Source organism: Mustela nivalis, assembly GCF_964662115.1.
Source record: "Mustela nivalis genome assembly, chromosome: 2".
NCBI classification, from domain to species: Eukaryota; Metazoa; Chordata; class Mammalia; order Carnivora; family Mustelidae; genus Mustela; species Mustela nivalis.
The window spans coordinates 139,397,906-139,422,792 of record NC_139021.1 but is presented as its reverse complement, the minus strand read 5'-3'; the positions used below and the strand labels follow the sequence as shown (position 1 = coordinate 139,422,792).

The 24,887-nt window shown below is 53.4% G+C and overlaps 1 long non-coding RNA gene across 1 annotated transcript in view; it reads left to right on the top strand.

Annotated features, from left to right (window-relative positions):
• The window catches only part of LOC309857390, a 41,009-nt gene extending 16,567 nt beyond the window's left edge, over nucleotides 1–24,442 (top strand). The window contains exon 2 of the long non-coding RNA XR_014307678.1: nucleotides 23,917–24,442. This is a non-coding gene — a long non-coding RNA (uncharacterized lncRNA). The remainder of the gene's footprint in view (nucleotides 1–23,916) is intronic.
• Nucleotides 24,443–24,887: the final 445 nt, after the last annotated feature.

Genomic DNA, 24,887 nt, shown 5'->3' with positions numbered 1-24,887 from the left:
AGGGAAGGGTGCGGGTGCGAGACTGGGGAGCCCAGAGTCTCCTGGGAATGGGATCTGCTCTGCTTCCTCTGCCCGCTCCCTTCTCAGAGATGAGCTCCTCCAATCTGTGTCTGCCTCAAGGCCTCCTGTGCATGATCCGTGCCTACCACTTCTTCACTCTGAGGTCTTGGACAGTTTGCTGGACTCAGTTTCTTCAGTCTGGGCAACAGAGATGACAACACCTCCAACCGAGGGTTACTTTCAGAGTGCTGTCTCGCACTCAGAGTCCATTATTATGATCTGTGGACTCATCCTCTCCTTGGCCTCTTGTGTCACACTCCTGTGCACAGAGCTTTACAGTTTACAAGATGCTCTTGCCCCCCCATAACCCCATAGCGCAGATCCACCTTACTGAAGCGATGAGAAAACCGCAACTCCAGGCCGCATGGCCCGAAATGTGGACTCTTTCTCCTATTCAGGTGAGCCTCTTCTAGATCTTTCCTCTCTGCTCCTTCCCTAGTGCTCCTGGCCAACTCAAGTCTCCTCCTTATTTCTGTGGTTTCCTATCCCTGGACTTCTGGAGTCTGGACTTCTAGAGTCACAGTCTGGGTGTCTTTGGATAAGTCCCTTTACAAACTTTCTGAGTCTCTGTTTTCCTGTTTATAAGGTAAGGCAGTGGGGCTAGCTAGAGTCGATGGACCCTTTCAGCTCTGAAATGACCCACTTGGTTTTCGTAGGTGGGCTTGGCTTGGCTGCAGGACTCCTTGCTGCTGCCCACCCCCCCCACTGCCCAAGCCAAGTCCACCCTGATTGTGATCAACTTAAGGAGGGCACATAGCCCTGAGCCTGCGGCAGCTGGGCTGAGCCATGAGAAGGAGGCGGGGAGCACAACCCACGAGTTGAAAAGACCCAGAGAGGGCTCTGGGGGATCTGCTCCCAGTTTGCCCTACTCGTGGTTTTGTCTGAAGTGGGTCCTGACTGTGTGGCTGGATGAAAAACCCAACCCACCCAGGCCTAGACTCTGAAGTCCCTTTTCAAGCCCTTTCCAGTGGCAGCTCTGGGTTGTGAAAGCTTTTTTAGCATGCCGACTTTGGGTGGTCCAGCCCCAGCTACTTCTGCTGTTAGTCTTTCCCTGGTTGGCTTGTCCCACATAGGCCCCCTTCAGGCCTCACTTCCTCCGGGCAGTCTTCCCTGATTTGTAGCACCAGGCCTCTCCTTGGTCTTCCCCTTGTGCTCCCTGTCAGACCCTTGTTACATGGTGGTCTGCTGCTACCTGTTTCATGACAGCTTCCCCTCCAAGACCTTAAGCCCTAGGAGGCTGAGGTTCATGTCTGTCCTACTCACCACTGCTTCTCCAATGGCCCATACAAAGCTGGCACTAATTAGGAGCACAATAAATTTTAGATAAATAAATTAATTAACAACAATGCTATTAACAGTCATGGCAATAATGCTACTTGCTTAAAATAGTCCAGCCTTATCTGTCTGGGCCTTAAGCCAGGCCAGGCCAGGATGATTTCCATGGCACATTATTTTGGTTCCTGCAGGACTGCCCTTATTGAACTGTCTGTTTGTATGATTTCACTCCCCAGAACACATTGCCACGAGATTTATCTTTGTGTCAATTCTGACTTTTATAATGAAGACCATTAGGAAAAATCCCTGCTCTACAGCTAGAGACAGTTATGAGTTTTTTAAGTATTAGGTTTTATAGATTTCTTTTTATTTCATGGACATTGTGTAACTGACTAGGTTTCCCCTTTTGCACTTGCTACCAGGCAGCTCAGAGCTATAATTTTAATCCTTGGAAATAACATTTAGGACTTTGTCATCCTCATTTTGAACTAGCCTTGTTTAATGTCCTTTCCTCTGTTTTGCTTCTTTCTTATCAATTTCCAATTTATGTTTTAGAGAAGTATTTTAATTATTCTTACAAATTCCTTATGGGTTTATGTATGCTTTGAATTCTTTTCCTAAGAGCAAGATGAGATATAATTAAATGCAGACACACAGAATTTCTGGGCACAATATTCCCAGGCTGACCCAGGATTCAATGACCAGCTGAAAATGCAGTGCTGGGTCTTCTTGTGACCACATAGGCCTGTCTCCCTCTAGTCCCTGGCCACCCAGACCCCTGGTGGCCTGGTCCATGTTCTGTGGCCTGCCAGGCCTTGCACTGAGTGGCCATTTCCTGGATCTCATTTACAGTCTTCTTCCTGATCTGTTGGCTCCAGTGCCCTGGTGCCAGCTTCCTGACCAGCCTCCTATCTGTTATTCCTGACCCCCTGCCTTATCTCCCTTCTGTGTTGATGCTTAATGCTGCTCCTGAGAAACTGGCTTGCTTCCCTTCTTAGCTAAGGCTTGACCTTGTCCCTTGGATGCAGTCTGATTCAGTTGCCATGGGCAACCACACTTGGTCATCCAGGCTGGCCTTTTGCTGTCCCAGGCCAGGGCAACTGACCTCCAGGCTCTGAGAACAGGCCCTGGGCAGCTTGAGTCAGGACCAGGGGCTGGGGAGTTAGTCATAAAGCAAGTATACTATTAAGTATCACCATTTTATCTCTGGCAATAGGTATGTACTCCCAGAGATAGCACTGGAAGGTAGAAGGAACCCAGTTTGACGAATGGGGAACTGAGGTTCAGAAAGATGTAATTTATCCAAGGTCATGCAGGAACTCAAAGGATCAGAGGGCTTTCTGGAACTGGGTACACTCTACCACACCGCCTTCCACCCCAGAGATGGGGTCTGACTTCCCGAAGGAGATTACCATGAATGGGTCTCCAGTCACTCCTAGAGGATGCCCTCTGAGGGCCTCAGAAAACCCCAGGCCCAGCCCGAGTCATCAATTGCCAAGAGGGCATATGGGCTGCCAGTTTTCCTCTCTTCCTTCTGCAAAGCTGCGTGGCTCTGGGAGACTCAGTCCATGTGCTCTGATTATCTGCCTGCGGGAGGAGGTGAGCAGGGATGACAAGGCCTATGTGTTTTTTTTGCTTTCTGCCAGAACCCAGAGCTTGGTCCTTTGATCAAGGGAGTCTGCCACATGTTTTTCCTAGCACCATGCCCTCTATCCTTCCTATGAGGCCATGGAGTTCAGAGCCAGTCGCTTTGGAAGTGGTGGGAGCTGGGGAATTGTACCTACCTTGCCCTCAGCATCTGGATGGTTGGTGTGGGTCCTCCCTCTCTGAGTGAGCTCAAGCATGTCCCTTGGTTCTGGAGGCCTAAGGCTTGTCACCTGTTCAGTGGGACCCTGAGTCCTTGCCCCCCCTCCCTCTCGGCGGTGCTGTGAGAACCAGGACCCCTTTGTTCTAGAATGCTTCTCCACCTCCCGTCCGAATTGCCATGCCATAGTTGTTCCCCAGGGCACTCTGTGTACCTCCTCACCGCCAGCTTTCACTGCTGAAGGAAACAAAACCCCTCCAAAAAACAAAAGACCTCAGTGCATCAGAATGCCTGCAGCGGATGGTGATGTTTGAATTGGAAATCACTGAGGCGGTTTGGTTTCTATTCGGTATCAGAAGTTGTTTCACGCAACAAGAATTTGTTAAGGTTTTGTTCAGTTCCACAAATATTTATCGAGGGCCTGCTCTGTGCTCAGCCCCGTGTTTAGTGTGGGAGCTGGAAGGTGATAAATCATTATGGGGAGGTGGATGGGGAGGAGCAGAGAGCACCGGCCTCGGAGTCCACCAGAGCTGGCTCTGAGTCCCAGCTCTGGTCTCACTGTCTCGGTGACCTCGGACAAGTCACATCTGTTCTCTGAGCTTGTTGCACGAGTGGAAGGGAAACAACGCAGGCACACTCCTCATATGTCGTCGGGAATATCCAGTGAGGAAGTGAGCTGTTTTTATCAACAGTGACTGCAATGCTAAGCGTGGTTGTTGTTTAGTCAGGAATGATGGGAAGATGTGGGCCCTGCTCCTGTGGCAGGCATGGTTCGAGAAGCTGAGTTACAGAGCTCTGGGCTGGGGCAGCGGGGAGCATGCGTGAGATGCCGTGGGTGCTCAGGGAAGCCAGGAAGGCTTTGTGACATCGCTGATGGGTTTCTAGCGCCTGGCATTGAGCCCAGCAAAGGCTGTCAGCAGAAGGCACGTGTGGGATTTAGTGCAGACCCTTCTAGATTTCTGGGGAGACAAAAATCTTGTCCACGCCAGTTCTCTTACTCAGATGCTGCCCTCAAGGTCTCCTGTGGGCATGTCCAGGAAAATTATAACAAGGTGTATTTTTGGACGGGGTCCTGGGAAGGGGGCGGATGGTGGAGTTGGTGGGTGTCTTAGTTGGCCTGGGCAACTAAACAAAGACCACAGGCCTGGGGCCTTAAACAGCAAACATTTGTGTCTCACATTCTGGAGGTTGTGAGTCTAGGGTCAGCTTGCTGCGGATCTGGTCTTTGGCTCACAGACCGTTGCCTTTTTGCTGTGTGTTCCCTTGGAGGTGAGATGGATCATGTCTCTGTGCTTCTTATCAGGGCCCTGACCCCCTCATCAGGGTTTCACCCTCATGACCTAAAATTACCTTTCAAAGGCCTTACCTCCAAATACTATCACACTGGGCATAAGAGCTCCGACATACGAATGTCAGTCGGGCGCAAACATGCAGCCCAAAGCAGTGGGTTACTTTGAAGATGTCATGATGGTGGTAGATTTGGACGTGTGGTGGGGAGGGGATGCCGGGTGAGAGGAGGGCAAAGGGTAAGTACGTGCCTGGGCATGCGGAGGGCAGCATGAGAAGGCCAGTCCCACCAGGCCTCTCTGCCATCCCCCTCTTTCCCCAGCCAGGCCAGAGGGTGCAGAGCTGAGTCTATGCGGGTGTGCCCCGGTGATGAGGCAGGGGGCCGGGCTGGCTCAGAAGCTGAGCGTATGACAAGCCAAGAGGGTGTGTGCTGCTTGTCCCGCAGTGTGTGCTGTCCTGGGTCAGCCTGGGACACAGGCAAGACCGGTGGGAGATGCAAACAAGCGATTTAGGTAGCTGGAGCGGTAGTGTCCTTTACTGGGACTGATCTTCTATGTGAGAATGGAATCTCAGATTCTGCTAGGCTGGATGGAGCGCCCAGCAGGCCACGGGTCCTAAAACCCACATCCTTTTTGTGCCATCTCCACCGCCAGATTTTCCCTGTTTTCTCCTCATATTTCTTTTCTTCCCCTCCTCGCCCTGCTCTTGCCCCCACCCCCCGGGGTGGGGGTGTAGGGTGGCCCTTATGGAACGAAGCAAGCAGTTTGTATAACTGACTGCCCCGAACGTGGTGGCCTAAACCCCCTACAGTTTTCCTGTGCTTCTTGATGCCGTGGGTCAGGAATTCCGAAAGTACCAGCAGGGGCAGCTTGTCTCCGCTTCCCGGGGTCAGGGAACCTCATGCTGGAAGCCTGGAAGGCGGGGGCATGGACGCCCCCAGAGCCTCGCTCATCATCTGTGTGGCCCCTGGGCTGGGACCTCAGGTGTGCAGTCCCCCAAATGCCTGGGCATGGCCTCCTGGTGTGGCTGCTCGCCCTTCCTCCAGCCATAGTGGCCGGCTTCAAGGTGTGTGTGCCCCAGAAACAGCAAGGTGGAAACCGCATGTCCTTATGGCCCAATGGATGCCATGCAGGGTCACTCTGATGTCATCACACCTGTGCCCAGATGCAGGGAGGGTTGAAGTCACACAGGGAGAAGGGTGTGTTGGGATGGGGGAGATACAGAAGCAGCCCCAGGGAAAAGGCCAGGGGAAGGCCAGCGGATGGCCCAGCAAGAGATGAGAGTCATTCATTCATTCCCTTTTCCTCTCCCTGGTTCAGGCCGCCCACATTCTGTGGCCTCCTCCCTGCCGGCCCATGGCCTATGCTCCTCCCCTCCACTCCACAGCTCTGGAGGGCCTGTCCTCTCCTCCATGGCTACTCTCACCCTGCGGGGGTCTCTTCCTCTTCTGTGTTTAGCCCAAAGGGTGGTAGCAGCACCCACTGTTGTGAACCCCGGCCCATCTGATTTCCTTTAACCCTGCCCGTATTTCTAAAAGTCCCTTTATTAGACTCTCTTCAGTGACCGTCTTGGGCGACCACATCCTGCCCGTGAACACTGATACACATCACGCATTCATACCATCATCCATCATCCATCATACGTCATAAAAGGAACCTGAGGCTCAGAGTGCCTCCCACGGAGAGTGTCTGGAGGAGGCAGGATTTGAACCCAGAACTCCTGGCTTCATGTCCTGTGATGTCTAGGAGCTCATCCTTGTAATGGGGCAGGCTGAACCCCAGATCCCATTACCCTGTACCCCTTCTTTGCCCACTGGATCAGCTCTTAGCCTGGTATGTCCTTGTTTGTGGCATTCACAAGCTGGAGGACTCCCGAGGACTAACCAGGGCTCGATCTTCCCTTGGACACCTAGCTCAGTGAGAGATGGCACAGAGGGGTAAGGGACAGGTCCCCCAATGTGCTTGTGCACGCTGGGTCATTGGGCTTGGGAATAATACTTCTTCACAGCTGCGCACCAAGACAGGAGGACTGAAGGGACTTGTCCTCAGTCACACCCACTAATCCAGGCCCCTAACTTTAAAACAGCTTTTATTTCTCCCTTGAGTAGTATCAATGATGATGATGTTGAAGACGAGGACAGCAATGCTGACAGCAACGGTGTCCTGAGTGTTTGCCGCAAGCCAGGCACTCAGCTGACATCATCTCACTTAATTTTCCTCCTTCCTGGGGTGCATGGAGTTTCGGGAGGGCCTTCCATCCCAGGGCCATGCAGCCCAGCCTGGCCCACAGCACCTGGTTAAGCAGTGTGTGTCTCAGATGAGGGCACCAAGCCGCAATCAGGAAGAGGCCGTGCTGGGATTTGAACCGGACTCTGTCTGACTCCAAGCTCCTGTGCTCATCTGATCTTCCGGCCCAGAAGTATAGAGGCTCAGAAGGAGGCAAGTGGCCTGCCTGAGGCCACGGACACAACGCAGGGGCGACGAGCCAGGCCTTCTTTCTCAGCAAGGCCTCCACGGGAGTGAGCGCCCCCATTTTATCTGACTGCCCCTTGGTGCTACCTCGGGGTGGGGAGCACTCCTAGGAAGCTGAGGTGTGCGGGCCATTGCACTAACTGTCCGCTCCTTGGGCAGGGATTTTCTGTTTCAGTGCCCCCCACTCCCAGCTCAGAGCCTGGGTACAGCCGAGGGTACTGACACTGGGGAAATGCTCATTGATCAGATCGATGGAGAAGCCAATGCGTGACTCCAGGGGGTGAGGAGTGAACCCGTAAGGAGGCCAGTGACGGAGGGTCCCAGGTGAGCAGAGCACTGCCTTTCACCTGGCTGGCTCTCTCGTTTATTTATTCCAGGGGAAAAAAAAATAAAAAATACAAATCTGACAACAAAGCAAGGCTGTGTGATAATTCTATTCCCAGATCAAATCATGGCACGGGGAATGCGTTACCATCAACGTGATTACCTTGGGGGAACAGAGACAGGGAGCTTTATTAAATGAGACAATCTTGCTAAAAGGAAGTCTTACATTAGACTTTGGGCCTTAAATAATATTAGTGTCAGGAACTGACAAACATTCTGCACGTGGCGTCTGGGAGAAAACTGCCTCAGAGTGAGTGGCAGTCGGGGGGCTGGCGGGGCTGGGGTGACCGGCAGGGGACCAGGGTGACCGGGGTGGCTCCCTGGCCCAGAGGCCACAGAACAGTTCAAACCCAGTGGTACCTTCAGGCAGCAGGCATCTCCTTTGTGGTGATCTGAGGAAGGCGGGACCCTCTGTGTTCTCTGCCTTGGGCACAATGACCCCAAAACTGAGCAGGTCCCAAATGGAGGGAGACATCGGTCCCCAGTGGGCTTCCCACCTCCCTTCCTGAAAACGTGTCTCGGCTGTAGAACAGCTTCACATCTTCTGAGTGTGAAGGTCTGGGAGGTCTGGGTTTAATTCCTGCTTCACCAACCTTGTGACCGTGAGCATATTATTTAATCTTTTTGGATGCCAGTTTTCTTATCTGTAAAATGGGTTGACTGGTTCTGACTTCATCGGCTTGTTCTGAGGACTCGAATAGTTAATCTGTGGAAAGCTTCTAGAACCATGACCAGTATACAAGAAGTGCCCCACTCATGTTCTCTTTACTCCTGTCCTTGCCCTGTCCCCCTTTCTCTTCCGTATGCCCCTCCACATCCATATCCCAGAAGAGGATTGCATGCTGCTGGAGAACCAACTCCTCCAGCCCATGGTAGGAAAAGAGTATCTTTTGGAGGCTCTATTTCATCCTGATGATAGATCTGGGGGTTCCCAGAGGTCATCCAGTCCAAGCTCTCTTGTTTTAGATGGGGAAACTGAAGCTCTATACGGAGCCTCCAATGGGCAACAAACCGGCTGCTGACTGAGGATTTGACTCAGTATGTGGGAGACAGTTCTGGGACCCATATGGGCCACAGGTTTCCAGACCCCACATAAGTACGCCCTGAGATCAATCAATCCTACCGCTCCATTCTCTCCTAACCATGGAGTCATTCACAGAACGAGAGTACCAGTAATGGTCTGTGCTTCCGAAGAGCTGAGTGTGCTGGGCCCCGGGCTGAATCTGGATGCTGTTGGAATCTGCCTTGTATCTAGTGAGGTAGCATTTCCAAGTTCACGAGAGTAAACTGAGGCTCCAAGGGCTGGTCCAAATTGTACAGCCAGCAACAGGTTGAGCCAGTATTTGAACCCTAGGCAGTGTGACTTCAGGGCTGGCTCAGAACACAAGCCACAGTTCCTCAGGCCATGAAGCAGAGCACTCCCGCTTGTTCTCTGTTGACCTTGAAGAAGTCAGTTACCCTTGCTGAGTTTCACTTATATTGCCTATAAAGTGGCGGGGGTAAACTACAGGACCGTCCCTGCCGGGATCATGGTGAAGGCCAGAAACCTAGAATTTCAGGCTCAAGTGACCTTAGAGGTCATCGCATGAGACATCTGTCTCCTGCCCAGAGGGATTAAACCACTGGCCCGGCCATGGAGCTTGGAGCGGCTGGAACAGTCCTTGACTGCAAGATGTCAGGGGCTGCCCAGCGCCACCTGATTTTCAGTTGTCCTTTCCAGAAGGGCTTGTAACCCTGCCAACTCTAACACAGGCTCTGTCCTGTTCCTCTGTGGCCCTGTCACTGTCCCTCTGCCAGATGTTTGTCATGTCACTGCTGTCCCCCTTTAATGTCCTGCCTGTTGCTCACCCCAAGTGTGAGAGGGAACAGGGCATAGCAGCAGGGTCCGGGATGGGGTTGAGAGGTCTGTGGGCTCCAGTCCAGCCCCGATATTGGTAAGGTATCTGGATTCGGCAAGCCCCTGCCTCCTTCTGGTTCTCAGAGTCAGAAGGGACCATGGCTTGCTTTGTTAAAAACTAGACAAGTTTATCCTCCTCCAAAATACATTTTGGGCACATCCCCAGTTCCAGTGGATGTTTCTAGACATTACAAGGAACAATTCATCATCAAATACCTTTGGGAAACACTGGGTTAAACAAAGTTCAACACTTTTTATTTCCTAATGCTTCTTTATTTAAATAATTGATTTAGCTTCAAAAGAAACGTGTCCTCACTGTGACCAGTGAGGAGCGTAGAGTCTTATAAAGCCAACGTTAGTGGCGAGCGCCTTCTGTAACTCCCACCTCACCATAGACGGCCACGCTCCCGCCTGGGCTGTGTCTTCACACATCTGTCTCCATGCTCACAGAACATACATGCAAACACATACGCCCATACAGAGGGTGGTTAAGAACCTCATTTTGTTTTCTCCTGAAACCCTGTCTGAGCCTTTAACATGCCCAGGTGGGCTCTGCATCTCCAAGACCAGCTTTTGCTGCGTAGCTATTCCGAGTCCTGGGCCCTTTTTGTCCACACTGAGCATCTCGGGGCGAGCCTCTGGGCAAGGCTGGACTAGATGACCTAACACGTTGGCCTCACAGATCAGAGCGGAGGCTCTCTGCCGTAGGTGGGCGGGCAGGGGTTGGCTGCTTGGAATAGATGAACCCAAACTGGATGGCACTCAGAGCTGGCTCAGCGGCCAGAAGCACTGGGTGGGTGAATGCCATCACTGGGCGGGAAGAGGGGAGGGGGCAGGGGTCCTCAAGGCTCCTCCCTGAGAATGCCATGGGCAGCCACAGCCTGCAGGCAGCCAACCAGGTAGCCAGGAAGAGAAGGGTCAGTGCCCATGTCCAAGGAGGAATGAGAGGGCCAACTGGGGCCCCAGAACCCTCTCCCAACCCAGACCCAGAAGGACCCAGCATGAATGCTACTTTAATGGCTGCTTCACTCCGAGCTTGCCTATGACGGCAGACTTTTACCCGCTCATCAGCTTCACCATGATGCCCAGGAGGTCAGAGACATGCCTGGGGTCACAAAGAGCGTTGTGGTTGAGCCAGCCCACACCATGGGGCCCAGGATCCTGTCCAGCCTTCTCCGGGTGACTTGGTGGGGGGTGGTGCATCACACCTTCGGGGGAGCGAGACCTAGGTGCCTAAGGACTTGGGTCCGGGTCCTGGCACTGCTACCCAAAGTGCGCCCAGATCCTGAGATGGCTCCTAACTTCCAGTCGAGGCCTCTGTTCTCCAAGTTGACTTGGTCCTTGGACTTGTCTGGGTCACACGCCCCTTTGAGAAGGAGACAGGGCCTACTCCTCAGAGCTGCGCATAAACACGCATGCAGAGTGCTGTTTCTCCATTGTGGGCATGTCCTCTTGCTGCTCGAACACTCTGGCATCGTGGTTCATTTCTGAGGAACTGCTGGGTGCACTGTCCTGTGCTAGGTGTGGGGGAGGGGAGGGACAGAGGACTGGAGACAAGTGAGTTTGTATTCTCTGAGAGTATCCAGTCTGTCTGTATGATCAAGACACAGGACACATGCTGACACGTCCTCATAACCAGGTGGAGGTCTGAGGAGGTGGGAGTCCTGAGGGTCTGAGGGGAAGCCTCTCTATACCCGGAAGAGTCAGGGAGGGCTTCTCGGAGGTGGCTGATCCTTGAGGGGTGGACAGGGTGGTGTTCTTGGTAAGAGGCACAGCTCATACAAAGGGCGGGAGGAATGGTCAGGTGGCAGGGGACAGGAGCTGGGAAGGTGGCTTGGTGAGCTACCAGGGACCCCAGGGAGGGGCATGGCCTTTACTTCCCGTGTTGGTGCATCTCTGATGGCAGGAACCTGGCAGTGGCAGCCACCCGCCTCCGTTCAGGGAAGGGAAGCTGGCCTCTGTCCCTGTGGCAGCCTCCCACAGGCCAGAGCTGGCTGAGGGATAAGCATCTCTAATCGTTAATTACAGTCTGTGGTGTGATTTTATGACTTTCCAGATAAATGCTCTAGGAGGGAGTGTCAGCATTACGGACTTCCAGCTTAATGATCTGGGGTAATGATTTAAGGGGTGGGGTCCCGGGCAGCTGGAGGATGGGAGCAAAAGCTACTGGGAGGAGGGTGGGACCCCATGGGAGTGAGGCCCAGAGTTCCTGCTTGCGCAGCCACAGGGCTGCCTGAGCCTCAGGCTGGGGTGGCGTGTCACAGGCTGCCCGTTCCTTCATGTCCCTCTCCAAAGCTGTCCACCTGCTGGCTGCTCCCTGTGACCCCCGTTCCTGGCCAGGGCTTGCGGGACTTTTTGGAATGGCAGATTCTGAGAGTCCTGGCCATCTGTCTGCCCCCTTAGCCTCACCACTCACCTCCTAGCTCTCCCTCGGCCCCGTCGCCCGCCCGCAGTGAGCTCTGCCTTTCTGACAAGCCGCCACCCGCCCACCTCCTATGGGCGGGTTTGTCCACCTCTGCTGCGAAGTCCCCGAATGCTGGGGGCCTCGTCCCAGCTTTCCCTCCATCTTCCCTGAATCAGAGGCATTTCTGAGTCTGTCTAGCTCCACATGCAGGCCAGGAGTCCTGGGAGATCTGGGGTCCTAGGGCACATCCCCAAGCCCTCCCTCACTGTGGGCATGGCGGGGAGCCTTCCTTGGCGTTCACCGTATGCGACTTTCTTTTGGGGAGAAGGGCTGCCCCGGGGTAGAGATGGTCTCCCTTAGCCCTGCGTGGGCACCAAGCACTGGCTGGGGCCCCTTCATGCCCTTGCTTTGCAAGGAGAACAGGACCAGAGCCAGACTGTCCGCACTCATAAGCTTGGTGACTGAGGCAGGTAACCCAACCTCCCTGTTTCCCACTCTCCTCACCTGTAAATGGAGATGATGAGACCACCTGCCCCCTGGGTTTACTGTGAGGATTCAATGAGCTAATGTATGGAACATTCTTGCTCCTGGACCAGCACATGAATCTGCCGTTTGTCCTTAGTAGTGTACCCGTCCAATCCCTGAGCGGCGGCCGCGTCCAGCATGACGAGAGGCAGAAAAGCGGAGTGGCTGAGGGCTGGGATGCGAGCTGGCTGCCTGTGCTTGACTCCTGGCACGCGATGCCCTGGGGGACCTGGGGAAAGTTACTGGATTCTCTGGGCTGTGAAAGGCCGATTGTAAGAGTCGTAGCCACCACCTAGGATTACAGCTCGGATTAAATGAGTTAACACCGTAAGACAGGGAACAAGGGGCCTGGCACACAACAGGCACTTCATAATGGCCTTGTCACTCCCGCGTGACAGAGGGGGAAGCAGTCTTGGCCAGGGGAAGGGACTTGCCTAAGGACGTCACATAACCTCAGCTCTGAGTCCAGAGCCAAGGCATGTCCTCCCTAGCTCCTCATTCCCCCCCCATGGACAAGGGTCAGTTTCAGGCCTTTTTGGGTTCCCGAACCTTCTCTTGCAGTGCTCGTAATTAAAAAATCTCCGCTGGCCTCCTCCTGCCCCAACATAGCTTAGGGGCGAATTGAACCTCAGCAAACTGAAGACTCCGAGGACAACTTCTCTCCAGGAAGCAGGGCTGGCCAAGGCCATTCCACTCCCTGTGACCTCAGCAGGCGCACAGCCTACTGATCCCCTTTATGACCAAGGCCACCGGAGCTTCCTCTCCCAGGGCCGGGTGTGTCCACTCAGCCCCTGGTCAGGACATCCGGCCCATCTCCCTGCCTTCTGGTTTCATTCTGCTCCTGCCTGTCCACCCGGCACACGGGGATGTGTCAAGCGTTGCGTGTGTCTGCTGCTGCCGTCCTGCCCACCGCAGAGCGCCCACCAGGCAGGCTGGATCCGTGGCTCAGTGCCGCAGACATCACTCTCCTGTGCTAATCACCGGAGTGCACCCTTGAACGGAGAGCCTGTCATTCTTCACTGTCACTGGGCGGCTGGGAAGGCAAGGCCACTGCTCAGACTGGAGCAGGGCACTCAGTGAGCGGGCAGCGGGGGTGGCCCACGCTGGCCGTGCGGAAGCAGCTTTGGCTCCCTTGAGGTCTGAGCATGGGAGTGTTGGCATAGCAGAGGCTCCTGCTGGGCCTGGGGGGAGAGAAGGTGTGCGATTTCACCCACACGGCTGAGTGTGCCCAGTGAGATAGGGCTTAAAAGCCGGGATCTTGGGTGAGGTCAGCTTGTGCACCCAACGCAGCTGCCACCATGGTTTATGACAATTAGGTTGCATTTTGTCACTTGGAGGTGCCAAATGTGAGGTTTTTACATGTGCCCATTATTCTTTGACATTCCTTCTTTCAAACGTGCGTCCGAATTATGCCTTAAATGTGGGCCTTAGTGACTGGCTTTTCCCCTAATTCCCCGAACACCTGTTCCAGGCCTGGTAACAGGCTGAGAGGCTTCCTGTAGCCACTCACTGGATCCACAAACCCACCAGTGGGGTAGCTACTCTTGTTACGACCCCCTTCTCGAAGCAGAGGAAGCTGAGGCATGGACAGAGGAAGCAAATCACTCATGGCATCTGTTAGTAAGTCACAGGGCTACTTACAAGTCTCCACGGTGAGCCCCGAGCTTCCTCCTTCTTCTTTTTTTTTTTTTTTTAAATTTATTTATTTATTTGAGAGAGAATGAGTGAGAGAGAGAATGAGAGAAGAGAAGATCAGAGGGAGAAGCAGATTCCCCAAAGATCTGGGAGCCCGATGCGGGACTCGATCCTGGAAGTCCGGGATCACGACCTGAGCCGAAGGCAGTCGCTCAACCAACTGAGCCACCCAGGCGCCCCTCGAGCTTCCTTCTTAGCCACTGTATTACTCCGCCTCTCGACACAGCCCTGGCCTCTTCTCAGAGACCTGAGCTGGGCCCCCTCCAGTCTAGGTGGGAGACATGGGGGTGTGTCGCCAACAAGAGCTGGTCTGTGCCAAGGGAGCACGTGAATGAGAGAGGCCTGGTGCAACTCTGGCCCCAGACGGGTTTGGTGGGTGGCAGGAGAAAAGGTCCTGGGTGGTCAGGCTCCTTCCTGGAGGAGGCAGAGAGAAACCAGGACTCGATCAGGATTAGGGAGGTCAGCAGAGGGGTGGGCACAGCGGTCCTGCCAGCTGATCTGGGAATTCCTGGCTCAACTTTGCACACAGTGGAAATCTTTAATAAAATGCCAGGAGGACACCACTGGAGCAGGACCTTGTGGTTTACACGTGACTTTCACAGCCTTCCTGGGGCATTCTCACCTTGCCCCAGCCTGCCAGCTTAGCCATGCCCTGCCCCCAACCCGAGTCCCCCAGAAAAGATCCTGGGGACCCATTTGCACTCTTCTTGTCACCCGAGCCCCCTCCACTATCAGCTACTGGGAATACCCTGTTTCTGCTCACTTCCTTCCTGCTCCATTGCCCCTATCTGTTTGCATACCTCTGACCCGCCTAGTCACTGTCACTGTCTCTCAGATGCTTCTCTTCTACCCAGTGGCTCTTCCCTCTGACTGCTTCTCCATCATTCAGACTGAAGGATCCTCCTGAGGCACAATCGAGCCAATCCTTCCTTGCTTACAATTCCTCCCTGAATGCCAAGGACCTCAGGTTGATTCCAGATCCCTGAGCATGTCTACTGGAGCCTTCTGTGCCTGACCATCCCTGGATACAAATCCTGAGTTATATCACTGAATTAGAAAAATCCTCTCACTGGAAGCCATGTTGGTAATCAGAGAAGACTTCCTGGAGGAGGTGACAACTAGGTTGGAGGCTAAAGGATAATTGCGAGTCCATGCCACAGACCACACAAGAAAGGTGCTCCAGGACAGCAGCAGCTAAGGACTTTCTTTGAAGTGCCCCTCACACCCTTTATCCCCTGTGCCCTGGGAGAGCCGAGAGGAGGCAGAACCATGGGGCCATGAGACCAATCATGCAGTGTGGACATTCTGAGAAATACCACCAGCCAGTGAATGGGCTGGCATCCACACAGAAAGGGAGCTTCAGGGCTGAATTTGCAGGGCCCAGATAAGCATCCCTGGCTTGCCCCAGAGAGGAAGTTACCGTGCACAGGGCCCTCGTGTGGCCGGGGGGATAGCGCATGTTTGGAACACGCAGAAACTGACTGGAAGGACCACACAGGGGACAGAATGGCTAGTGGGGGCAGGCTCTCATGGAGCAAGAGAGCATCCTGCAGGGCAGAGAAAGGAACCGTGATTCATTCCTCCGGCAGCCCGAGGAGATCTCTGGATGGGTTCATGGATGAGTGAGAAGGGGAGAAGGGGTCTGCATGGTTTTTTGGAAACCATTTGCAAAGGCACGGCTGTGTGGGGGGATTTGCATTTGCCAGGGAAGCCAGGCACCCAAAGGTAGAATTTTTTCAGAAAACAGAACTGAGCTAATGCAGTGGTTGGAGGTGCAGTGGTGTGTCTCAAACCCAGCCTTAGACTCCAGGGGCCCCAGGAGAGCACCAGGCTTGGCCTCAGTGAAGATACTTCTGTCTCCATCCTCCAGTTGTCAGTCGCTATCAATGTGTGGTGCTGGGCAGCTGCTTCCCCTTTTGAGGACCTCCAGCTTCCCATCTATAAAATGGGAATTTTAGTAATAATCTTTCTGTCTCCTAAGAGAGTTGGAAGATCAAAGAGATTAATGGAGATGAAATTACATGCCTGGTGATTGTGGGTGTGGGAGACGATAGGACAGATTTGGCCCCTGCCCTCAAGCAGCTCATGGTCTGGTTAGGAGGCAGATAAGTAGCTGGACTGGAAACACTTACACGGGAGGTACTCTGATGGGGGGCAGTTCAGGGGCTGTGAGAGCATGTAGCAGGAGCACCTCAACCAGGGAAGGCTTCCTGGAGGAGGTGATTTCTGAATTGAGACAGGAAGGAAGGGAAAGAGTATGGGAGGAAGGAAGGAAGGAAGGAAGGAAGGAAGGAAGGAAGGAAAGGGAAGGGAAGGAAGATGCAGGGGGGAAGGAAACTGTTCAGGCTGTAGATCAGGAAGAAGGTGGAGAAGGGAGTCACCTGAATGTCTCTTGCTACTTCAGCCTGTTTCAGGCACTGTTTATTGGAAGTCTGGCAGGAGCTGGTGAGAGTCGGAACTTGACAAGTTCTGTGTATGTATGCATTGTGGAGAGGAAAGGGCTCTGGTGTGATGGGCTTGGCTGTGTCCCAAATCGTAAATCACATGCAGTCATAAATCTTAGAAGGAGTCCCAGAAATGAGTCCCAACACCAAGGAATGCAAAGATAGAGGCCCACATCATATCCCTCTTCAGTTTACCATCCTTGTTCTTGCAAACACCAAAAGGAACAAGGAGGGGGTACTACCACCTCCTCCGAGAAGCCTTCACAGACTTCCCCTGGGCCAAGTGAATTACAACCTCCTGGGAATACTCACTGAGGGTACATTTGTACTCTCTCACCCAGGTTAGCTCAGGGGCACCTTGGGGCCTCCTGCCTGTCCTGCCATCCTCGGGACAGTTGCTGGTTGTCCTTGGTCACTGCTGCTATCTGGAGTGACTGGCTGGTCATTGTTTGTCTGTGGTAGCCTGGTGACATGTTCCAGTGCCTTCCAGCCTGCTCTGCATCTGGAGCTGGGGAAGGCAAACTCCCCGAAGGGGGGCTTTCCGAGACATTAGCCCGCTCGGTGAAAATGAGAATTTCCACATGCAGATATTAGCTAATGGAGACCCTCATTACTTGTCATTGCATTAATTTTAGGAGATGGTCCTGGTGCACATTAGGAGGCTATTTTAGTGCCATGTGGAGTAGACACCTTTATTAGCCGTCGGAGGTCAGGGAGGTAATGAAGTGCTTGAGGTAGAAGGGAGAGATCACGCTTCACCTTGAGCCTGGCCATTTCCCTGTGTTTCAGCAGCGTCAGCTCATCCGTCAGACGCTGCCCACGGCCTGAGGCGGCCTTGGGCGGCCCAGATCCACGGTGGGCAGGCAGGGCGAGGGTCTGCGCGGGTGATCCGATGTGGGTGCACATGCGGAGAAGTGAGAAGTGGGGCATTTAGGTGTGGGTGTGTGTGCATGTGTGGTGTAAGCTCACCTGTGTGTGAGCACGTGTTTATGTGCCTAGGGCTGTGTGTGTGTGTGTGTGTGTGTGTGTGTAGAGTAAGTGGGTTCCCATGCAGATGTATGTGGGTAAAGATCTTTCTAAGTGAGCTGAAGGAAACTGGCTTCCTGTGGAGCAGTGAGCTCCCTGCCATTTGAGGAGATCATGCACTTGGGCAGCTGGCTTCTTTGGAGGGACTCTTATAAGGGAAGAGGGACACTGCAGGGGTGGCGGACGGACCCTCAGCCTCACGATGCCAGGATTCTGGATCTCTGGCCTGGGCTTCAGGAGACCTGGTTTGTACACATGGCTTGAGCATTGCCTAGTGGCCCGAGGGCACCCTTTGCCTTCGCTGTGCCTAGGCTCCCCCTGCCAGGAGGCTTTGGGCCCCAAACCTTCAGCTGCTTCCCAGGAAACTGTGGTGAGTCCCTTCAGGCCCTCGCTGGGCACCGGGTCCCCTTTTTCCTAGACTGGGCAGTCTGACCTGCTCTGGGGTCTCTGCTCGTCTGCCAGGGCTGCTGACTCAGCTGGTGATGCTTCAGGAATGTCCATCTCACGCCCTTTGAGGACCCCTCCTCCTCGGGGTGCCACTCTCCGATTTCTTCTTGGCTCTTGGGAGAGAGGCTGAAGCCGTGAGAAGGGCAGCCTCCCCAACAAGCAAGCAGGCGTGAGGCTTCCCCTCTGCCCTCATGAAGACTCTGGAAGGCCTGGTCTCCTTGGGGCACTTGGAGGGTAGGAGAGGAGGCAAGCAGGCTCCCGGGGCACACTCTGGTGACATGGAAGAAGGCTCTCAGATCTCCTCTGGCTGTCCAGGCTGCTGGCCCCCACAGGTGCCCTGGCTCTCATGGGCATGGCACTTCACAGTTTACTATGACTTTGCCCTTTAGTGGCTCAAGATCCCTCATAGCCTCAGCCTCTGGGGCAGATAAAGAGGGTGACAAGCCACTTACGGGCACACAGCGAGTGAGGGACCGAGCTGGGTCTGGTCTCAAAGCCCTGCACCCCTGACCTGCAACCCACCAATCCTCTCTCCCTGCTTCTGGATGCTTCGCTGGGTAGATGCTGCAGGGATGGGAGCTAAGTGGACCTCAGGGAGGGGCAGGGAGGTGGCCTCTTTGGAGGGCTTCGGAGTCGCCCCCCTTCCAGGTGAGGGCTGGGGCCAGCTGTATGACCTTGGGCAGGTCACTTCATCTTGCTGGACCTTTATTTCTTCACCCATGAAATCATGCCAGAAGGAAGTAGGTGTGTCACTTTCAGGGGTTCTTGCTCCTCTCTCTTCCCCTTAGACCTGAGCGGGTTGGAGTTAAGTCTTCTTGGATCTTCCTCACCGGGGAAGTAGGTGGGAGCCAGTTTGTCTATGAGAATTCTGGCTTGGTTAAGCCTCTCACCCCCCCACACTGTCACCTTGAACCCTATTGTCCCTTCCTGTCTGATCTCATGGCAAGCCCAGATGGCCCCATATCGATCCGAGAGAGACCAAGCCCCCAAAAGCGCAGCACCAGGGTGGATGGAGAAGTGGGGAGTCAGAGCTTTCCCGGTCATGCCTTGTCAGAATTTCTATAGGGCCCAGGGAAGGAACTGGACACACCGTCTTTGGGCCGGGCCACTGTCACATCTCCCCATCCGGGTGAGATGTCATCAAGTTCAATCCCTTTCCTTCCCTGGTCCCTAATGGGGGCTGACACGTGCTGGCTCTTTGCAGAGTAAATAAACAAATAAATTCAGCCGCAGGTGAAGGGCTCAGAGACCTGGCAGTCAGGGGAATTCGGTCTGGCTGGGAAAGGAAGCTGCATTTACCCCTCATCTTGCTGATGGGGAAACAGAGGTCCTGGAGGACACAACTCTGAGGAGAGGACGCAGTGGGCCAGAGTAAGGCAGGCGGGGAAGGGTTCAGAGCCAGGAACTCGGGGTCTGTGGGAGTGTGGCCCTGGCTTGAGGGTGGAGGAGCGAGTAATGAGGCTGGGCCGGAGGAGGAGACCCGAGGGAGGGGGATGGGGGTGGGATAAGCGTCTTCTACGTGGGGAAGGAGCATGTGGCAGCCCCTGTATGAGAGCGTGCAGTCCCATTAGGACACAGAAGGAAAGTTATTAGGGTCTAGAACCGCCTAGGCTGCAGAGTGAGGCATGGATGCAGCCCCCACTAGAACCCTGTCTGAACAGGCTCCCTGTCCAGTGCTCACTCTCCCGTGTACACTACCTACCCAAGTCTAGAAGCCTGAACAGACAGGAGAAGGTATGGCCAGATGCCGTTCTGCTGGCTTTTCTTTAGACCGCACGTGCACCGGGATCCCAAGGTCCCTCCAGGCCCTGGGATCCACTGGGGATGAGACTGGTCCCCTGGACCCAGCATGTGGGGTGGCAGGTGGCCTGGACCCACAGGCCTCACAAAGACACCCTACATGCCACGGCTTTGTTTTCTCGGGGTGGCAGTGTGGGAGGGAGGAGGGAGGCATGGGAGGCCTCCACACATGGTGGCAAATTTAGGCCATCGATTTGCATTTATTTCCTGCTCAAATGATCCAGGCTGGCCGCTGCTGGGGGTCGGGGCGAGGGGGCTGCTCTTTAGCATTTTAAGTTTGCAGATAATTGGAGGAAAATAACTCCAATAATGAAATCACTGCTGGATCGCATTCTGATACGTGACAAATCAATTCATTTATGATACCTTCTTTGTCACACTGAGCCATTCTGGCGCTCAGTGGAAACCTCTTAAATTAATAAAACTGTTAAATCCATAAAATCCTCCGTTCCGAGGAGCCCATCACAGCACAAGTTTGAATCATTAAAGGAATAAAACTGATAAATGTGAGCTGGGGAGTGTCTGCGTCTGCAAAGAGGGGCTGGCTTTTAAGACAGATACAATATAATAGTCATAAGCTTCAATACATCCTCACTCTGGGCAGCAGGGGGAGGGGAGGGGGGGCGGGGCCACCGACACAATCCAGGGAGGAGCGCTGGTGGATATAGACCCAGCCAGCGTGGGGCAGGCTGGTTTAGTGGTGATTCGTGGGACTTCAGCCTTTTAAATAAAATATGGTTTAATAGCAAAGAGAAAAATATAAAGCCTTTTTTGGACCCTGTCGAACCTGACTTAGCTCAGCAGGGATTTTCCAAAATAGCTGCCCTTAGTCTGAAAAGGGGAGGGACCTTACAGGCTGTCAGATCACAGGCTGTCCTGGGAGGGGGAGAAGGAGGGGCTAGACCACCAGACCCATGGACCCAGGTAGGGCCGGCAGCCTCCCAGCTTGACTGCTGGCTGCTTGTACGAACTTGGCCGGGCTACTGCACGTTCTCCAAGCTTCTCTTTCCTCATGTGTAAACTGGGGATAAGGGTGCTGGTCTCACAGGGAGGAGTGTATGCAGGGGCCCAAGAAAGAGCTTTGTAAAAAACTGCAGCATGCAAGGGGTGGTCAGTTCACGGTCATTCTTCAGCATGGCCCTAGCTGAAAGGCCCCTGCAATTCTTAGGCACAGTGTTAGATTTTTATTTTTATTTTTTATTTTTTGTGTGTGCATTGTGTGCGGGTCGCTGATTCTGCTGGAGTGCCCTGGGAAGTTCTGTGTGCAAGAACTGCAGCGTATACATCACAGAAGTATACACCATTTGTGCGTATTCTCCTTCAAACGCACAGACCCCGGAAGGAGCCCCCACATGCAGGCTGAATGAGCTCGGGAGGAACCATCCCGGGGGCTGGCACTCAGAAAACAGCCAATGAGGACTCCTTCTTCCCTCTTCGGTAGTCCCATTTGGAAAACACTTTAAGGAGTGTTCAGGGCCCCCTCCCTGCCCCGCAGTGGGCAAGCATGGGCAGCCACAGAAAGTGAAGAGATCCTGCCTGGCCCTTTGGGTCTCATGGGGACTCCTCTGTTGTCCATTTCCTTTACTGTGGAAGGTCTCTGAAGCCATGATTTGGGTCTCTCCCTCTTCTTGCCTCCTCTCGCTCCTCTCCCACGAACACACTCTGGAAAGGATGGCCTGCTCAGCCCCCGTTCCAGAAGCTAGGGGCTCATCCAATGTGGCAGCTTTCAAACTGTATTTGTTCATCAGAAGAAAACTTTTTACATTGCATCCCAGTGTATACAGACACGTTATACATACGAAATTGGAACAAATGTGTAGGAAACAATACTTACCCTTAATGCAAGTTTGAGATTCTATTCTACTCTATTCTATTCCATTCCATTCCTTACATTTGGTTCCATTCCAATCTTTTCTCAGTTTTAAAAATGCTGTCTTGATGCATTAAATTCGTTTTATGATCCGCTAATGGGTGTGGCCAGTATTTGGTAATTCTGAACCTATCCACTGCCTCAGTTTTCTGACGGCCAAAGATGGCCCAGGACTGACCAGCCCCTCTCCCAGGCTGCAAGGGTCCAAGCCCACAGACTCCCAAGCCACCTGCCCTTCACAGCCACTCCCTTTTGCTGGCTCAACCTTAACCCAGCCAGAGCCTGCCCCGTCGGTCACTCTGTGTAGGATTCAGGAACACCAGATGGGAAAGAGACAGGAAGGTATCACCAGAGGCTCCGGTTCACCTTCTTTAAAAGAGAGAAGTGACAAGATAGGCCACCTGCCCTCTCCGCCCAAAAGCAATCAAAGGACCTGGAGGGTGGGGGACCCCATGCCTCTGGCACAATGAGCCACGTGGGCCACCCGGCAACCTTACAAGCCTCACTGCCTGCAAGCGTCAAGAATTTTTGACAGCCCGCGGTGTGAGTGCTAATTGCCAGCCAAGAAGAGGGGGGCAGCCCCACAATCCACATCAGTTGTGGGCATTGGCCATGGCCGTGAGACAAAAAGGTTCACCAGAGGCTGTCAGACCCCAGTGTCGGCATCACTGTGCCTGCCGGAGGCCAGACAGAAACAATGGCTACCTGCCACCCCCCACCGCCTTGGTGGCCTGGCGCTGAGCATTGCTGGCTTGCAGGGCACGGCCTGACAGGTGTAGAGGCAAACACTTAGCCTGCCTGGACTGCCTGGATGTTTTGTCACCGTGCTTGTCACCCTAGGACTGACTGATGGGCTGTCATCACCTGCCACCACCTTTCTTATGGAGGGAAAGCTTCAGGTCGGGTTTTTTGTTTCCTCAAAAATATCTTTCTCGTGGGGAAGCTGAAATTCCCAGCCCACCTAAAGCATCACGATTGGTGGCTTTCAAATTAAGCTGCTGAGGGGAACTGGGAGGCTCAGTGGGTGACATTCAACTCTCCCATCCTGGGCTCATGTTAAATCTGTTTTTTCAAATCGGGCATCTGAGAAGCACATCGGTTCTCAAACTTTAACCTGCATCAGAACCATCTGGAAGGCTGGTTAAACCACAGCATGTGGGTTCCAGGAATCAGAGTTTCCATTCAGTGCGTCTGGGGCGGGGCCTGACATCATCTGCATTTCTAATAAGTTCTCTGTGATGCCGATGGATGCCGCATCTCTGGAGGACCATGCTAGGAGACCCATTGCCCTAGAAAGTGCTTCTTGATCTCTGTGTGTGAGCATTGCATGAACCTGGAGGACTTTTTCCAAATACACTTGCTGGGCATCACTTAGCACTGGAGTTTTCAGACCACGTCAGACACTCCAGCGCTTCCAGCCCCAACTTGCTAGAGGAGGTCACAGGAGATGTTGTGTCTCGCTTAAGGGTGACAAGTGCTTTTTGGACATCTGGAGTTGTTCAGAGAGACAAGGGCTGTCTAGAAACGCAGTGAAGCCTCTGGTGCTACAGTGGTCCAGGCCCAGTTTGGGGCACCAACCCTCTAGGCTGAGCTAGCAGAGACCCTGAATAAGGTAGAGGTTGAATGGCGTCTCCAGAGGTCTTCCTACCCCACTGAGACTTCTATGAGCTGAGGGTTTGGGGCTATAGAGTTCGGGCTGGATCTGAGGCAAGGAAACTGGCCATTTCAACGTATCTCTCCTGTGTCCCAGGATGCCCCCTGGCTCGGTGGTTCAATTTTCCGCCATGTTTACTTCATGACAGCTGGTTTGTCAGACCTCATCTCTCCCTCTCTCCCCACTGATCCTAACGGCCACCCACACCCCCAGGAGAGAGGCAGGGAGCTGTGTTACCACAGTGCCCAGGGAGGTTCAAAGACGTGTTCCAGGGCCCACCATACTTTCTCAGGCTCTCAGAGGGGCGAGAAAGAGGGCCACACAGCCCCGGTGACAAAGGTAAGCGAGCGGGCAGCAAGAAAGGCCAGTGCCACCCGGCACAGCTGAGGGAATAACAGTGGATATCCCCAAGTGAGTTACAGACTTGTAGGGAGCCTGCTAAAGAGGCATCTAACTTGTCCATGACCCTCAGAGTTCCGGTCGAGCGAGGAGTCAGGTTGATGAAGGGTCTGTGTCCTGGGTTCTGCGTGTGACCCCCCCCTCTCTATAGCCAGTCTTACCCCAGGGTCCCTTCTTCCCCACTCTGTCCCCTTTCCCCTTGCATACGCTTGCACCTTGCTGTGGCTTTTATTTATTTATTTATTTTTAAAAGGAACCAGCTGTATTGAGGTATAATTCACCCACTGGAAGTGTTCAGTAGGATGAGCTTTTGTAAATTTATACAGTGAGCAGCTGTCCCCACAATCCACGCTTAGAACATCTTCATGGCTCCTGAAAGCTCCCTCTTGCTTGTTTTGTGTCAATCCCTGCTCCAGCTCTCAGCCCGGGAAACTGCCGATCCACTTTCTTTCTCTGTACTTTTGCCTTTTCTAGGCATCCGGTGCAAGGGGACTCGTGCAACAAATCGTCTTTTGTGTCTGGCTCCTGTCACACAGCATCACGTGTCTGAGGCATGGCCATGTCGTCCCATCCCTTTCTCCACTGCTGGGTTGTCATCTCGCATCCGGCGGCCACACGTTGTATTTATCCCATCACCCGATCACGGACATCACGGCTGCATCCAAGTTTGAGCAGTGACCCACAACACTGCGACGAGTATTTGCGTCGAAGTTTCCCTGCAGATAGAGGTCCTCACTGTTCCTGGGTAGACACCTACGAGTCCTACGCTAAGTGTGTGCTTAACTTTTTAAGAAACTACGCAACTGCTGGGGCGCCTGGGTGGCTCAGTGGGTTAAAGCCTCTGCCTTTGGCTCAGGTCATGATCTCAGGATCCTGAGATGGAGTCCTGCATTGGGCTCTCTTCTCAGCAGGGAGCCTGCTTCCCCCCCCCTCTCTGCCTGCCTCTCTGCCTACTTATGATATCCCTGTGTCAAATAAATAAATCTTAAAAAAAAAAAAAGGAAACTGCCCAACTGTCTTTCCAAGGGGCTATACCATTTTACCATCTCCCCAGCTGCATGTGAGGCTTTCTCCACTTCCTCCCCAACACTTGTTTTTGCCTACCTTTTTTTATGGGAGCCATCCGACTGCATATGTAGGGGTGTCTCTAATGAGCATTTCCCTGATGACTAATGACCCTGAGCTACTTTTCATAGGTCTATTATTCATTAGTAGATCTTTGGTTAAGTGTTTATTCCAATCTTTTTCTTTTAATTGGGTTGTTGGTTTTATTATTGAGTTATAAAATCTCTTCCTATAGTCTCACCATCTCTTCCCATATCCTTTTTCCAGATACTTAATTGGCAAGCATTTTCTCCCAGTCTGGGGCTTGTCTTCTCATTCTCTTAAGCATCTTTGGAAATGCAAAAGTTTTAAATTTTAGTGGCATCTGGTTTATTATTCTT